The sequence below is a fragment of the Rhinopithecus roxellana genome, chromosome 6, assembly GCF_007565055.1.
Source record: "Rhinopithecus roxellana isolate Shanxi Qingling chromosome 6, ASM756505v1, whole genome shotgun sequence".
NCBI classification, from domain to species: Eukaryota; Metazoa; Chordata; class Mammalia; order Primates; family Cercopithecidae; genus Rhinopithecus; species Rhinopithecus roxellana.
In genome coordinates, this window is record NC_044554.1 from 37,619,222 (window position 1) to 37,636,514 (window position 17,293).

The following is a 17,293-nucleotide window of genomic DNA, read 5'->3' on the forward strand; positions in this document are numbered from 1 at the left end:
TTAACTGGAGTGATTTTGCCTCCCAGGAGACATTTGGTAACATGGAGACAATTTTTGGCTGTCACTATTTGGAAGGGGTACTATAGGAATCTTGCAAGTAGAAGTCAGGGATGCTACTAACATCCTCCCATGCACAGGACAGGCCCCACAAACAAAGCAAAGTCAATGAGAGTAACCTTTTCACTCTCAAAAGTATTATTGTCTGGATGACAGAGTTTATGATCACTCTGCTGAAATGGAATAAATTTCTGGAAAGAGAAATAGTAAAAATAATTAGGGTCAGAAAATGTGAGCCAGAAATCTTGTACCACCATTAGTGTGACATAGACTAAGTTCATTTCTCTGTGCTTTGGCTCCTAGCCAGCAGAATGGGCATAAATACTAATATTACTTCTTGGCGTTGTTGTGAAAATCAAAGAAGATAATATTTGCATGAAAGAACTTTGACCATGATGAAGTGCCATGCAAATATCCAGCTATTAATAAGAGAAAACTATGAAAGGATGACATTTTAAGGCATGTGTAGGAAGATTTTCATGAATAGAAATCTTTCTTCAAACCAATATATCGTTCACTCTAACCTTTGAGTAAAGTATATATGTGTTAATATTTTATGCTTATTAAAGATTGGATGATATTTATAAAAAACCAAAATCAGGCCTATGGAACAATTACCTTTGGAATGTCTGTTGAATAATTTCAAGATTAAATACCTAGTCTCCTTAGCAGGCTGATCACCACCACATTGCCTTCACTTAACAGCAACCCCAACTGCATCGTCTCACTTTCTGGGGAACTTGGAATTGCCCTTTCTCCTTCCTTCTTCTCCCTGTTCTCTTCTTATTCCTCCTCCTGCTTCTTTGTCTTCTTCCTGTGGTGCTCTTTTCAATATGAGGGACCCCTTTAGCCAAGCCCATCCATTCCTTAAACTAACCATCTATTCAGCCATTCATCCAGCACGTCCTCACTGAGGATTTGCCATGGAAGTGTTAGCATTTTGTTAGGTGCTAAGAAGTTGAGTAAAAACATATATAGTCCATACCCTAAGAAACTTACAGCTTAGAGGGAGAAGGGACAGATATCAATTACAAAATAATAAATATAAAAATACAATTGAAAAGAAGATACTTGCTAGAAAGTGTGGTGAAACACTCCAACTAGCTTTGAGGGACACAAGTAGGTTTCACTAAAGTAATGACATTTGATTTGAGAGCTGAAGAATGATTAGCCAGTAAAGGGAATAAAGTGGGGAAGTAGGGTGAGGTGGTGCAGAGCTTCATAAGGAAGAACATTCTGGGCAGTTTAGATAGCATGTGCAAAGGCCCTCCTGAGCAATAGAACACAAGTTGTTCAAAGAACTGAAAGAAATCTATTTAGCTGGAGCTCTGAGAAAGGCGGACAGGACTATGATGTGAGTCTGCAGATGACAAAGAAACAAATGAGGTGGAAACTTGTAGCCCACAGCAAAGGTTTCAGTCTTTTTTCTGAGAACAATGAGAAATCCCTGAAAGTTTTAAAAGACAGTGACATGATTAGATTTGCATTATGAAAAGATCACTCTGGATGCAAAACAGTTGGGGATAAAAAGACGTTTGAAATCCATTGTTCTCAGCACATGTTTGACAGGAATTGTTACAAGCATTTGAATGTTCTCTTCTTTGTTCTTACTCACAATTTATCTCCAACATCTTCCTCTCTACTACACAATTCCATTACTTCCTTCAGGATCTAGTTAAGTATATTCACCATATTTACTTTAAAACTTACAATCCCTATTCATCATGTTCCCACTTTGAATTCTTTCTGCATTTGCAAGACACTTACAATGTGATAAAATTAATTTAATTCTCTGCTTTATGTATTCTTTTCCCAAAGCAAATTTTGCTTCTTAAGGACAGGGGCCTGCATATGGGTTTCAGAACAAAAATGATTGCTCTAGATAAATTATTTTTCAGTGTTTGGTTCCTCCTACTATCAACAGCTGACTTCTCAAGTTCATAAATTGTATCTTTCACAAGCATTGTAACAGTAAAATAATCTGAATATAAAGAAAGACATTGCAAATGTTTGTTTATCGCATGTTTGTAATGAATCCAGTGTAATCAGTAGATACATAAAATTGGCACTGTCTAGTCTAAGTCTCTAACTTCTGCATAACATTTTGTGTAAAAGGACACTTTGTGTGTAACTACTCATAAAAATTGTCTCCATTAAGCATTCAAAAAGTTTTTATCTCGCATATAATGTGTTTGAAGTTAAAAGTTCTAATGACTACACTTAGATTGAAAAATTCAATAAATATTTACACTATTAACAAACTTAGAGTTCAAACTCAATTAAAGATTAAGAGGATATGTTAAATTTCACCTGCTTATATTTAAATTGTATTAAAATCAATTAAATAACCAAATATAGACATACATTTTTATGAGGACTTTTACATTATAGGAATTGTGATTAAAAACAAGTTCTGAATAATTTCATAGATAGATTCTGACTTTTTAGGAATCTCCAAGTAATATGAGTCAAAATGCAATCTTTTTTTTTTTCACAGAGGGTTTGCAATCTTCTGTTAGATATCAAAGACAGGAAGCTAAGAATAAAAATGGATATTCTCTATCATGGTGCAAAACATGTGCCAAACAACTGGAAATGTATAAGGAAGTAAATTAAATTATGGCCAAGTTATCTCCAATCTTCAACTTTAAGAACTCACATTAGGATGTTTAATTTTTCCTGGTACTACTGATGTTTAATTTTTAATCTCTAAATTATATATAAACATTTTAAACATAGTAAATAAAAGATTGTTCCTTTCCAGAAAATGATATACAAATATCCATTATTTGGGATCAAATAAGATAATATAGGTAAAGTACTAATCCAGTGCAAGATCTAATCAATATTAATTTCCTTCTCACTCTTAAAGGAGAATGCTTGGATAGGTTGTGGTACCTGACACTAATAATAATTTCATATAATAATGGCCTATTATTTCATCCATAAAAATGTGCTTCATATTAGGAACTTGCTGGGGTTTGTTGGGGCAGAGATTAGAAAGTTTATTTGGAAACAAAAAACTCGAGAAGCAAGTGATTAATACACTTGAACCTAAGTTTTGCTCAAATCATCAAAAACAAAGGTATAATACTAAAGCTAGAAATGTGTATACATCCTAGAAACTAAGGGTCTTCTTCAGGACATGATGGAGGAACTAACTTCTTTGGGGAACAATTGGAAGACATGCCTTTGCCTGAGTTTCTAGCAACATAGGTTAAAAAAAAAAAGGTGGATCTATTCAAGCACTTGACCTAAAAAGCAAAGTTGTTAGATAAATTGTAACGTACTTGCTTTGTATGAAGTCATTCAGCTTGGACAGAAGTAGTGAAAGACAAGATTTGAACTAAAGAGGTAAAGTCTAAGACTTGGTTTCGGGCACAAAGTGTGATTATAGATGATTAGGACATATGCTCTAAAGATTTACCTGAGGACAAAACTAAGAGAGGATCTAAGAGGAATGACTGAGAATGAGAAATGGTATCTTAGAAGAGGCACAATTTAATGTTGTGCCTCTCAAAGCAAAACAATTTGGTGTCATTTTCTTCCTTGGGTTTGTGCAGGTAAGGCACTACATTATTAGTGTGGATATTTATCTTTGCTCATTGCATTCTTCTCAAAAAGACAGCCATCAATTGAGTAGTGATTGGAAACAACTCCAGAAAATTAGCTGTAGCTCATTAAAAAGTGAATCAGGCTTTTAATTGATCTTAAATTGATAATTAATCTTTTCAAACAGCTCATTAAAAAGTGAATCAGGCTTTTAATTGATCTTAAACTGATAATTAATCTTTTCAAACAACAAAAATAATTAAATGCATTTCCTCAAGTATTTGTTAGTTTCCCAACAATCAGGATACAGACAGTAAACAGAGCTTGCCCGGCAATCTTCTGGGATATGGCCCTGAATTAAGATTTTCAACTTAAAAAGGAAAACAAAAATGTCAGAAAATTCCCATATCAAAGTGGGCAAGCAGAATGGAGGCATTAAGGAAAACAAAAAGACAAGTGGAAAATATACCAATGTCTGTTGGAAAGCACTTCTTTTCTTTAAAATATAGAAAGTTGGATGGGACCAATGTAAATAAAAATTATATTCCTATCTGATAGTTATTTTTTGTAGTTAAATAGCAGGCACTTACGCAAAACATCTTTTGCTTTTTTCCCTCAAGACTATTACCTCTGACTTCTCCTACATTTTAATGAATTCCATACCTTCCCAAATAGTTTTAATTGTGTTGTATCACTTGATAATATTCACAATATACTTAACACTCTTCTAGCTTGATTTCTCTATACTTTTAACTTGCTTATTTTGTGTGCTTCTTCAGCTTTATCTTTGTGGTCATGAAACAGGTAAGATTATAAATTAAAGTATGTAATCCAGATGCTGATAGGTGCTATGAAAAAAAATTAACACAGAGTAAAGGAATAGATACTGAAAGATGGAGGAAGATGATTATTCTATTTTAGATAGGCTGGTCAGTAAAAGCCTCTCATTAGAGGTAAATTTTGAGCACAGCACACTCAATAAAGCAGGGAGCAAATAATTAGCAAAGACCTGTCATCTGAGCAGAGGGAATAGCAAATACAAAGTCTCTGAAGTAGGAACAATCTTGGAATGTTTGAGGCATTAGCAAGGCAGCCAGCATTACTAGAGTGATTAAAGAAGGGAGAGAGAATAAGGAGACAGAATTGAAGATGTGAAAGTGTAGGACATTGTAGGTGTGGTATAGAATGTGAATCTTATTCTGTATGAGAAAGGCATTAGAGGTTTAAAAGCAGGTTAAGAATGTAATCTGATCTATGTTTTTAAAAAACACTCTGGCAAGGGTAAAAAGAAGCAGACTAACTACAGAGTTATTTCAGTGCCCCTGCAATACAATCGTGGGCTGTATGAGATGGCCTTCAGCACACATTTAAAAGGAGATTGGGTTTGGAATATATTTGCAATATATTGACAAGCAAGCTTGATGATGAGGGAAGTTAAGAATCAAAGCTTTAAAAAAAAAAAACTGGATAAAATGGAGGTTCCCTTTATTGTGATGAGGAACCTTGGGAGTGGAGAAGGTTGAGAGTGTGGAAAATCATGGGTATTGTTCTGGGCATATGAGGCTGAAATGCCTTTTGAGTATCCAGGAGAAGATGCTGTACAATGAGTTTGATATATGAATCTAGACAGAACAAGAAACACAAATTGAGGAATCATTAATATATTGATTGTATTTTTTCCCTAAGGTAGAAAAACATCTAAATAATTATCTAATTTTTATTATTATCTACACATTAATTATAAAATATTTTTCCAAGTCTTTGAATTTTATTTCAGACTGCATTGTTTTCCTTTCTTTGAAAAAATTCTATATTATTTCTTGAACATTAGACAGTAATCTGATTATTATGCATGATTATATAGGCATAATATACAAAATCCTTAACTAGATTTTTTAAAATGTGAATTGTATTCCTTTCCCAGTTCTAAAAATTTACTTTCTTTTGCTATTTTCTACCCCTTTTCCTCCACAGGAAATGAGGAAAATGCATTAGGCTCTCAGATCAAGTGCTATAACAAGCGAAGTTATTTTTTGCATAGGATAGTGTTTCCTGGAAGATATATGCTATCTCAGTCAAATAAAGACAAATCTGATGAATATTTATTATTTGCCTGGCTGTGTTAGGATTGGTGGAGGTAATAAGTATTGCAAAGTAGCCTTGATCTCAAATTTATAAATTTGTAGAGAAAATAAGATACCTATATATAAAACAATATGAGGATGAAAAAATATAAATTATAAATATACAATCACTCTAATTGGTTAAAGAAGAGGTAGAAACAACAGTGGTGTTGGGTTTTGAGAAATAAAACAATTTCCGATATATGAACAATAACACGAGATCCATGTCTGAGCATGACTTACCAAGTGGTTGGTTGGCAATGACTCTGGCATTTTCTCCAGCTGCTGCAGCGCTTGCATGTTGCTCACTCATGTACTATACAAATGCATAACCTTTGTGAACAGAGCATCCAACTATTTTTCCATACTTTGGAAAAATGGCTTCAACATCAACTTTCTTGACAATTGCCATATTTAGATTGCCAATGAAAACACAGGAATTGATGGACTTGGGGTCATTCTTAATGGTGACATTGCCAGTCTGTGTTTTGTCAGTCATGTTTGGCTCTCCGTGCTTTAATCCTTAAACAAACAAACAAACAAAACAAATAATCAAAAGGTAAATCATTAGATTGAATGGGTATCACTGGCTTTTTAACAGTTTTTCAATATCACACTCAGGAAACCTCTAATCCCTAAGTATTAATGATTTTCTTGAGAAGAAAATGAATATATTTAGTAATATAAAAGGTAAGCATTGCATTGCTAAATGCAATAGAAAAAACTTACAATCACTTAACATACAGTTACAAAGCTTCTTGATTTGTTTATTCAATATTCAGCTCTGAATAATGACTGAACATTTTGTAGTTGTTTTTATATTAAATCTATTTTGTAAAAGAAAGTTTGAGGAAAATCTGACTTATTCTATCAACAGCAACCAAAAATCCAACATGGCTAAGGTCTGATAATAGATGGAATATAGAAATGTAACCTCCATTTCCTGTTTAAGTACATGCATTTTTATTTCTATATTTCTATAATAGGTAGACACATTGTCTATTTCAGTATCAGAACCCTTCTGTCAGAAACTAACAATTTGTTCCATTAAAGGCTGTGGAAGAGAAAAAATGGTATTAGAAATTCAATTTGAAAATTTAACATAAGAAAACCACAATTTTAAAAATAAGCGACTTAGCCAGAATACTATATATGCTATTTATTTGAACCAACAGCACATGTCAGTTTCATAAAAACACAAAACAAAACATATGAGCCAGTGTTTATCAATGATCAGCAAATTAGGAGATTAGGTAACTGTTGAAATGTTATTCTTAACCTCACTTTCTAATTCACTTAGCTAAAGGCTGCTATGTTGCCTGACAATTGCATTTTTCAAAATCATTTTGTGAGCTTGGTAGAATACTTGTGTTTAATTAAACTCAACAAAACTTTTATTTCTAATATTCTAGCACGTACAGATTTATTTTTAAGGCCTTGAAAACTCCTTCCTTCCTTCCACAACATTAATAACAACCTATTTTTGGTCAAGCATCATCTATAGTACCTATTAATTTATCGACACCATTATGGCTAAACTGCAATTTCAACAAGGTTACAGTCTCTGACATTGATGATCATTGTTGAACATTAGCTAATTGATACCGTTTGTCAGTGACAACTATATTTTTATATGAAGGCTCTCTTGAAATATTACAGCTATAAAAATAAGTGCATCTGATTTTTAAGAATCATTTAAAGTGACATTTCTAAATTAAGCATTAAGGTGGTGGAAGTCTTTAAGGCATGTAAATTGGATATGCTTGAAAATGTACTTATTATGCATTTAAACCAAGTACTCCTGAAATCAAGAGTAATCAAGTAACATTCAATGTTTCAAATTAAGTTGTTCAATGTTACATCTGGGATTTTTAAAGCTTTACTTCATATTAGACAGCCAACATTATACATATCTCCTTATAATAAAGATCAATTTCATAAATAAAACATTCAGTTATTTACGTAAAAATTGAGAGTAAAACATCATTAGAAAGATCATAATACTGCCTTGTATTGATTCAGATTAGCTAAATTTAAGTGGTTCCTTTATGAATTATTCAAAGTAGGACTGAAGAAAGAAAAGTTGATATATATATTTTTTAATCTTGCCATTTGAGCTATTGCATATCTCAAGACAAATGATCTGAGAATTAATTGAAACAAGAAAAATCAAGGTAGGTAATCTATAGTCAGTTTCTTACCATTTCAGGCCAACATCAGTAATACAATCCATAGAAAGCATACTATTTTGTTTGTGCTCTCATATGACACATATTTTTAGAAACACTATAGAGTTATTTTCAAGGGTAAACAATTATTATGGTTGACATTTTATTTCCTGGACAGATATGCATTTGTTGAAATGCAACACAAGAATTGCTAGATTAGATTAGACCTGTAGTTCACAGATCCCAGTGGTCTGCCGTTGATAGTAGCCCTTGATCAAATTTAATTTGAGGGTACAGCTGTACTTTGAATCCTCACTGTGAATATCGACATGCTATCTTGGACTCTGTTCTTTTACTCTATGTGGATGACACTCATACCGGTACCTCCAAACTGACAACTGTGTAATTCTAATTAATAATTCTTACTTACCTTAAAATCTATACGTATCTATGTATCTAATTTTTTCCACAAGCACTGACTTGCCAGTTTCTATCATTGTTTATAAGAGTAAGTTTTGTTGTGGTATTGTATTCTGTCATTTCAACATTCTCTAAAAGTTATGCCTCAATTTATAGTTTAATAGATTTTCGATTGCATAAACTTTTAAATCAGTTGAAGAAAGACTTCCACTTTCAGCCATGATGGAGTAACAGTGACTGAATTAACCCACCTGACTCGAAGAAATAGAAAACCAGGGAAACATAGATGAAACAACTGTTTTTCAGACATTAAACTGCAGGCAGTACAGAGCCATTACATCTGAGAGAGAACAGACAAAGTGCAACCTAGGAGAGCCGAGCTTTCTGCCTGGAAAACATATTTTAGGTCTACAGCAGTGTCAGTGAAGTGGGGAGGATATTGCAAACTGAGACAGTGACCCTACTGAGTTGAGGAGATACAGATAAGAGTTCAGAGCATCTGGGGCAGTTGGAATTTGTGTGACAGGTTTCTTGAGACAAGAGAGCTATGCAGAAAAAGAACTCTAGAAATCTGCTTTAAAATCCTTCGAGCCCATGCTGATATCTAAGTCATGTATGCAAAGGGTACAGTTTAATGAGGCTGGGCAAAAAGTTATTGCAAAGCTGTGAACTGAATGATTCCAAGAACTGCAAAAGGCCAAGAATCCTTTAAGTTCCTACCTGCAGCAGTGGAAAATCCAAATTGACTACCTGCAGAATTAAATTTAGGCATCAGAAGGGTGGGCCTTAGTAATGGGGATTAAGGATTCCTATAGGTAAAGGTATTCTGTGACCACCCTAGCAAAAGTTGAAAACGTGGTTTAAGATGATCAGACTAAACCAGAAACAACCCAGTTGTCTATCAAAGAAAAGTGTAACACTTCTTTAAAAACACTAATTAGGCCAGGTATGGTAGTTCACGCTTGTAATCCCTACACTTTGGGAGGCTGAGGTGGGCGGATGGATTGAGGTCAGGAGTTTGAGACCAGTCTGGCCAACATGATGAACCCTGTCTCTACTAAAAATACAAAAAAATTAGCCAGGCATGGTGGCACACACCTGTAATCCCAGCTACTTGGAAGGCTGAGACAGGAGAATCACTTGAAGTTGGGAATCAGAGGTTGCAGTGAGCAGAAAGCACCTCACTGCCCTCTAGTGACAAAGTGAGGCTCCATCTCAAAAAAAGAAAAAGTAGAACTCAAGACATTCAATCACATAAAATACTCTATTTTCACCATCCAATCAAAAACTCCTACAGATCTTAAGAATTAAAATATGACCTATGACCAGAAGAGACATTAAAGATATTAAAAATGGAACTTTTAAAGATAAAAACTATAATATATTAAAACTTTTTAAAAACTCACTGGTGATGAAACTGCAGAATAACAAATTTGTGAATTTGAAGTTGCAGAAATAGAGAATATGTAAAATGTAGTATAGAGATAACATCGAGAAAATATACAGAGCCTCAGTAGTTAATATTTAACTCTGTCAAGCTGTTAAACATATATAAATGTGGAATCCCAGTGGAGCTAGTAGAAAAATATTCAAGAAAATTAATGGTCAAAATATTCCAAATTTGATAAAAATGATAATCCCACAGATCCAAGAATGTCAATGAACCTCAATCAGAATAGATATATATAAAACCACACCAGACACATTATAATAAAATTACTGAAAACCAGTAATAAAAAGAAAAATTAGGGAGCTGTCAGGCATTGGAAAAAATACCTACATTTTGGCACAAAAATTTTTTATAACAGTCAAAGAAATGTTAGAACTAAAAAATGACATGGGAAAATGAATTTTTCAGTGCAAGCAAAATGTCTCTTTGTTTTTAATTTAGAAGTTTGGATGGAGCTCATGTAAAGTGTCTATCTATGAAAGCTGCTGTAAAATAAAAGATAAACTGTAAACTACTGTTGCTGTTGTTCCAAAGAATTTTCTATGACGGTGGAAACATTCCATATCTACACTGAAACATTCCATATCTACACTATCCAAAAAGTTAGTCAATGACCACATGTGACTTTTGAACCCTTGAAATCTGGCTAGTATGATTAAGAAACTGTATTTTTAATTTTACTTAGGTAAAATTGAGGCCACATTTTAATGAATTGCTCTATCTCAAAAGCCTAACAGTTCTCTTGGCTTCTAAACATATAGGATAAAAGCAAATCAGAAATAAATCTAGTTATTTATGTTTCATTCAAACCTAGAGAACGGGTATGTTTTTGGTCCTGAAAACTTAGGAAAGATATGATAGTGTAGCTGTATTTCAGAAGAATAAAAAGCTCAAGTATCTGTCATATGATAACTAATTTAAAAGATTAAGGGTTTTCATCCTGGAAATATCAGACTGAGGTGGTAAATACTCTGTAAAATTATAAAGAATGTGATCAGAATAAAGCCTTTTAATTTGTATTTGAGAGAGATTTTTACCTTTGGATCCATATATGATACATTTGTCACAAATTAAAGGCAACTCAAAATGTGCTTTAGATAAAATATCTTTTGGAGCAGACAAAATCACCAGCCAGTAAACTTTGCCATTCTGCAGGTTTAGTGGTCTTGAATTTCCATCTAAATTATAGAGTCACTAAGACACTTATATTGAATAAAAAATGAAAAACAACAGAAATAACAAAAAACACCCAGGTGATACGGCTTGTCCCTGTGTCCCCACCCAAATCTAACCTTGATTTATAATAATCCTTATGTATTGTGGGAGGGACCCAGTGGGAGGTGATTGAATCATGGGAGTGGGTTTTTTTAATCACATGCTGTTCTTATGAGAGTAAGTCTCATGAGATCTGATGGTTTTCTAAAGGGAAGTTCCTCTGCACATGCCCTCTTGCCTGCTGCCATATAAGACGTGCCTTTGCTCTTTCTTTGCCTTCTGCCATGATTGTGAGGCCTTCCCAGCCATGTGGAACTGCGAATCCATTAAACCTCTTTCCTTTATCAATTGCAGTGTCAGGTGTGTCTTCATTAGAGAATGGACTAATACAGTAAATTGGTACTGGGAGTGGGACGCTGCTATAAAGACACCCAAAAATGTGGAATTAACTTGGGCATCTTGCCTGCTGCCATGTAAGATGTGCGTTTGCTTCTCATTAGCCTTCCGTCATGATGGTGAGGCCTCCCTGTTCATGTGGAACGGTGCATCCATTAACTTCTTTCTTTTATAAATTACCCAGTATCAGGTATATCTTTATTAGCAGCATGAAAATGGACTAATACTAATTCACGAGAGTCTGCCAACAGACAGACAATATTAATATATACAATATTCAAAAACCCAGGAAAGGATGAAAGAGGCAAAAATTACTAAGAAAGAATGGATCATACACTAAAAGTTACCATCTGCTGAAGTCTAGAGCTATTCCTCAAGTAAGTACTATAAGATAAACCATGGAAAATGCTGCAATAAATACAAACTAAAGTTGTCATTTTTGAAAAAGAGAGAAAGTGATCATGCCCAGTTGAAAATATCAGTTTAAATATCAGTTAAAAACCTCTTAAAGTAGGTGATATTTGAATTAAACAATATTATAAAAATTCAACAGGCATACAGTAAATTTCTCAGCATGCACAAAAGGACAGTTGTTTTTCTAATATTTTAAACTCATCCCCTGAACTTTTTTCATTAAACAGGTTAGTATAAAATTGTTCCTATTCAGAATTAGTAAAAGGGAAAAACTGAACTGAAATAATCTAACAAATTTAAGCATATCTTCCTGGACAAAATAAAGAATACCAAGAAAATTCTGAATTCATTCTTCAAAAACCATCCACAATTTAGAAAGATGTAACTTATATCCACCAAAGCAGTGACAATTAATCAATAGATCTTTAAAACAACATTTTGTAAAAGCTAAAATATTATTTACAAAACAATTTTGTGGAAAATTTTCTGATTTTCCTTTAACCATGAAGAAATCATCATAGTATGTTTAGTGATGTCTATGTCATTTATGAAGTTAAATATCACAATTATGTTGAAGATTCCATTCTTAAGCCTCAAACGGCTTTCTGAAATAAACCAACATATTGATTTTTAATAGTAAAGATTAAGGAAACATGTAAATATAAAGGATAATGTATACATATAATGACAAAAGAATATAATCCCAACCTGAAGACATTTACCATTTAAATCTTGTTGTATTTTTCTTTATCTCTACTACCTAGAAAAAAGCTACAAACTAGAAAAAAAGTTATCATAATCTATATACCAAGTATCATTATTTATCACTTGAACACCTATTTATGCTGTTAAATACTTATATTGGCCATAGCCTAAATAGTTGCATAATAATAAAGCTAAGCCATCACTTTCTTTGTACTCTTGATGGGCATTTAGCTTGTTTCCATTTTTCTCAGGTCACAAAAATATCTGAAATGAACACTGACACATTTAGTAAGCATGAATTTCCAGTACAGTGTTGACATTCCTGGGTCAAACAAAATGGATGATGTTATCAATCCTCAGTGACTTTCCAGAAAAGTCACACACCTTTCTACTCCCACCAGGAGATAAGACGGTGCCTGTTTTTCATACTCAAAGCGGTTTTGGTACCTGCCAGCTCTTCCCTAAATACTCTACTGAAAACTGTTTTCTGATTCATTAGGTTAAATGGAAAGAACAAATAGGCCATAAGCCAAATAAAAGAAGGATACCCTGATCTATAATAGTAATGAAGTTTAAGAGTTTAGCAAGGCTGCTGCTAATAATAGAAACATCATAATTCCCGTGTACTTAGGGAAAATGGAATTAGTATTTGAGCTTCCCAGATATCACTAGAGAAAGTCATTGTTATTTAAAAATATAAAAAATTTATTCTGTTTTCCTTTGTTAAATCTTCAGATTACATCTTAACATACTGGTGTTATAATAGTATGTGCTCAATGATTACTTAAACATCTAAAGTTGATTATAAATAAATTTAAAATTCTATATATAAGCTCTTGATCTTTCAGCAGTTTTTCTATCTTTGTATTTCAATTCAGTTATTACAACTCTAGATGAGAGTCACAGTGGAAGTGAAATTTCTTTGAAAACTGATTATATTCACATCAATTTTTTCTTTCCAATTTTTTAAAAACTATGCTCCTTAGACACCGAGTATAGTATTGTGTCAATAGCACCAGAAACCTAGAAATTCAGTTTCCATTTTCTTTTCTATCATTTTGTGCATAAAGAATTAAAGATATAAAATATTTTATTTTAAATAAGAACCCACTGAAAATAGAGGTCACATGATAAATTTCACAGTAAATTGATTAATGTGAGAGAATCTGGGACCACAGGCATGCACCACCACTTCCAGCTAAGTAAAAAAAAAAAATTTTCTAGAGACAAGATCTCACTATATTGACCAGGCTCGTCTTGAACTCCTGATCTAAAGCCATCCTCCTGCTTCCATCTCCTTCCCACCCTGAACACCTCTTTTCCCAGGTTTGAAAATAAAATCCACTCTTTGAAAAAGAGGTGTTTTGGAAATTAAAGGTTTTGGAGCGAACGAGTAACTTAACAACAAGTGTTAAACACAAGATTTGTCTGACAGCAGCATTCTTTTAATTTTAAATTTTTTTGAGTCTCCCTCTGTCCTCCAAGCTGGAATATAGTGCCGCAATCTTGGCTCATTGCAACCTCCACTACCTAAGTTCAAGCAGTTGTCTTGCCTCACCCTCCCAAGTAACTAGGATTACAGGTGCACACCACCATGCCTGGCTAATTAAAAAAATTTTATTGTAGAGACAGGGTCTCTCTATGTTGCCCAGGCTAGACATATTCATTTAAATGGAATGGGACAGGGCTAGGGGAGTGGAGTGGAGAGAACATTAGAGTCAGGCTTGTGCCTGGGCCCAGCTGGATGCCAGGTCACCCATGGCAGTAGCTGGGGGTCTTGTGTAAGTGACCTGACCTGGCCGAGCCTGTTTCCTGATCTGTAAAACAGTATGTTTGTCAGAAGGCTGTTTGGAGGATTAATCAGTCACTCACCAAGTATTTTACTTGGTTTCTAGAAAGTGCCAGACAGTTTGCTAGGTGCCAAAAGTACAACAGACAAGAAAAAACGGCCGGGCGCGGTGGCTCAAGCCTGTAATCCCAGCACTTTGGGAGGCCAAGACGGGCGGATCACGAGGTCAGGAGATTGAAACCATCCTGGCTAACACAGTGAAACCCCGTCTCTACTAAAAAATACAAAAAACTAGCCGGACGAGGTGGCGGGCACCTGTAGTCCCAGCTACTCGGGAGGCTGAGGCAGGAGAATGGCGTGAACCCAGGAGGCGGAGTTTGCAGTGAGCAGAGATCCAGCCACTGCACTCCAGCCTGGGCGACAGAGCGAGACTCCGCCTCAAAAAAAGAAAAAAAAAAAAAAGAAAAAACATAGTCTTGGTACTCCAGGAACTTACCGGCTGGTGAAGGAGACAGATAATAAAAAAGGCAACAGATAAAACACTGCAAAGTGTGTTAAGTCCCATGAAGAAGGCAGGCATCAGGCAAGTTACCTTTTAGTTTAAGAGGCTAGGAAAAATCTCTCTGAGGAAGCAAGGCTTACTGAGACCAGAGAATTGAGAAGGAGCCTATCAGACAAAAAGCAAAGGCAGGTGCAGTGACTCAAGCCTGTAATCCCAGCACTTTGGGAGTCTGAGGCAGAATGATCATTTGAGTCCAGGCTGGGGAATGTAGCGAGACCCTGTCTCTATCCACCATACCCCCAAAAGGTGATGGCTCCAGGGGAGTATCTACAATACAGCCAACCAAGGAAACATTGGTTTATCACATCACCATCTGACAAGGTCTGTTCTTCTCTGAAATCACATTAATGTAAACATGTAACTACCAGAATGCTTCACATTGAAAGCTTTTATTTTGAAAAACAAAATACAAAAGTCATTAAGTTGTAAATATATAATGGTAATTTCCCAACTTCTCAGAAACAATACAAAGAATTAATCAAGATATTTAATATTATCCACATAAATATACTTAAACAGGCACATGTGTTGTACAAAACATTAGAATATATACAGACAACCTATTTCAAAAGGAGCCTGCCCCAGTCTGCTTACAGGATCCCATTTTTAAACCCTCCCCTTGGAAACAAACTTCATAATCTGGTAAGAAAAGAGGACAAGAGCAGTTTTAACAAGAAACACATGTTCCTTCTGGGCTCCTTACTGCAGGGCTGTGCATGGAATCAGGATCAAGAGCTCTTTGCTCAGGAGGCAGATCCCTCATGAGGCTCAAAGCTGTGCGGGCACCTCCATCCTCTCAGTGAGAGGAAACTGGCAAAAGCAGAGGAGACACAGCCAAGGTGCAGATGCTCCACCGAGCTTGGCAGGGGACAGCCAGTCCTAGGAATTTCCCTTCCGCAGAAATGGCAACAGTCTTTCCGAGAGCGAACAAACAGAACGTGGTTATGGGTGTGGAGTCCCGGTGTGTTCTCCCTGCACCTTCACCTCCTCCTTTCCCTTCCCAGCTGTGGACCTGGACAAGCCAGGTGGATGGGAGGCTCCTGCAGGTTAGGGGCCAGGAGGATGGATGTTGAGAATAGGTGCCTCAGGAGGGCTGCCTCAGAGGCACACACACGCTCACTGGTGCTTTCAGATGCATGCAAGTAGCTGCTGGGAGCAAAACAAGCAGATGGTGGCCAAAGCCAGGGCTGCTCCTGCCCATGTCTAAATGACTGTGACTGTCGTCTGTTATTGATCCTACTGTGGGGGCACTGTTGAGGCATCAGGTGTCCAGGGGTCAACACCCTGATTCCTCCTCATGTGAAGAAATGGGTCCTAAGGTTCTTTAAAGGAAGCTCCAGAGAACACAGTGCCTGTTATTGAAATGCCAAAGGGACTCAAAAGATAAGATAGTATCCGTCCTAAGGCTTTGCTGTGTCCCCAGTTCTCCAGAGTCCTCCTCACCACAGGTGGGCCCCTCTCGGCCTCCACACACAAGCAAAGGTGAAATGCTGTGGAGGCAGCTGCCAACGCGGTCCATCCTACAACACGCTGGTCAAGAAATGAGGTCTTGTGTGTGTTTGGTGGGGTGGGCAGGAAGATTACCTATGAAATAGGAAAGCATTTTGTATAAACAAAATCAGCCAAGCCCTGATAACTGCTGTTAAATATGCAGACCCACAAGGCATAAGTCTAATATTCAGCATTTGCTCCTCAGCAAAAAAGAAACCTGAATCCTATAACCTGTCAATATTAGCAGCTTGCTGCCATCTGGGATTTTGACATGACAGAGCAGTGTCCATGTGCTTCTTATGTCCATAATCCATCAATGCACTGCAAGTCACATTCAACCTGTTTTCTCACTAGTGAAACAGGAATACTACCAGCTTGCTAGAGTGGTTTGAGAACTGAATACAATTTTATATATAGATGTATATATAATTATCATCTTATATATATACAAATAAAATGCTTGGTATTTTATGCCTGGTATGAAGTATGCACAATACGTCATTATTATATAAAGTAAAAATAAAAACAAACATCAGCAAGTATGAGAAAAAACCACAATATCAAACTTTTTTTTTTTTTTTTGAGACGAAGTCTTGCTCTGTCGCCTAGGCTGGAGTGCAGTGGCATAGTCTCGGCTCACTGAAACCTCTCTGCCTCCTGGGTTCAAGTGATTCTCCTGCCTCAGCCTCTCAAGTAGCTGGGACTATAGGTGCCCACCACCATGCCCAGCTAATTTTTGTATTTTTGTTTTGCTCTGTTTTTCAGATGAAGTCTTGCTTTTGTCACCCAGGCTAGAGTGCAATGGCACAATCTTGGCTCACTGCAACCTCCATCTCCCAGGACCAAGTGAGTCTCCTGTCTCAGCCTCTGGAGTAGCTGGGATTACAGGCCCCTGCCACCATGCCCAGCTAATTTTTGTATTTTTGGTAGAAACGGGGTTTCACCATGTTG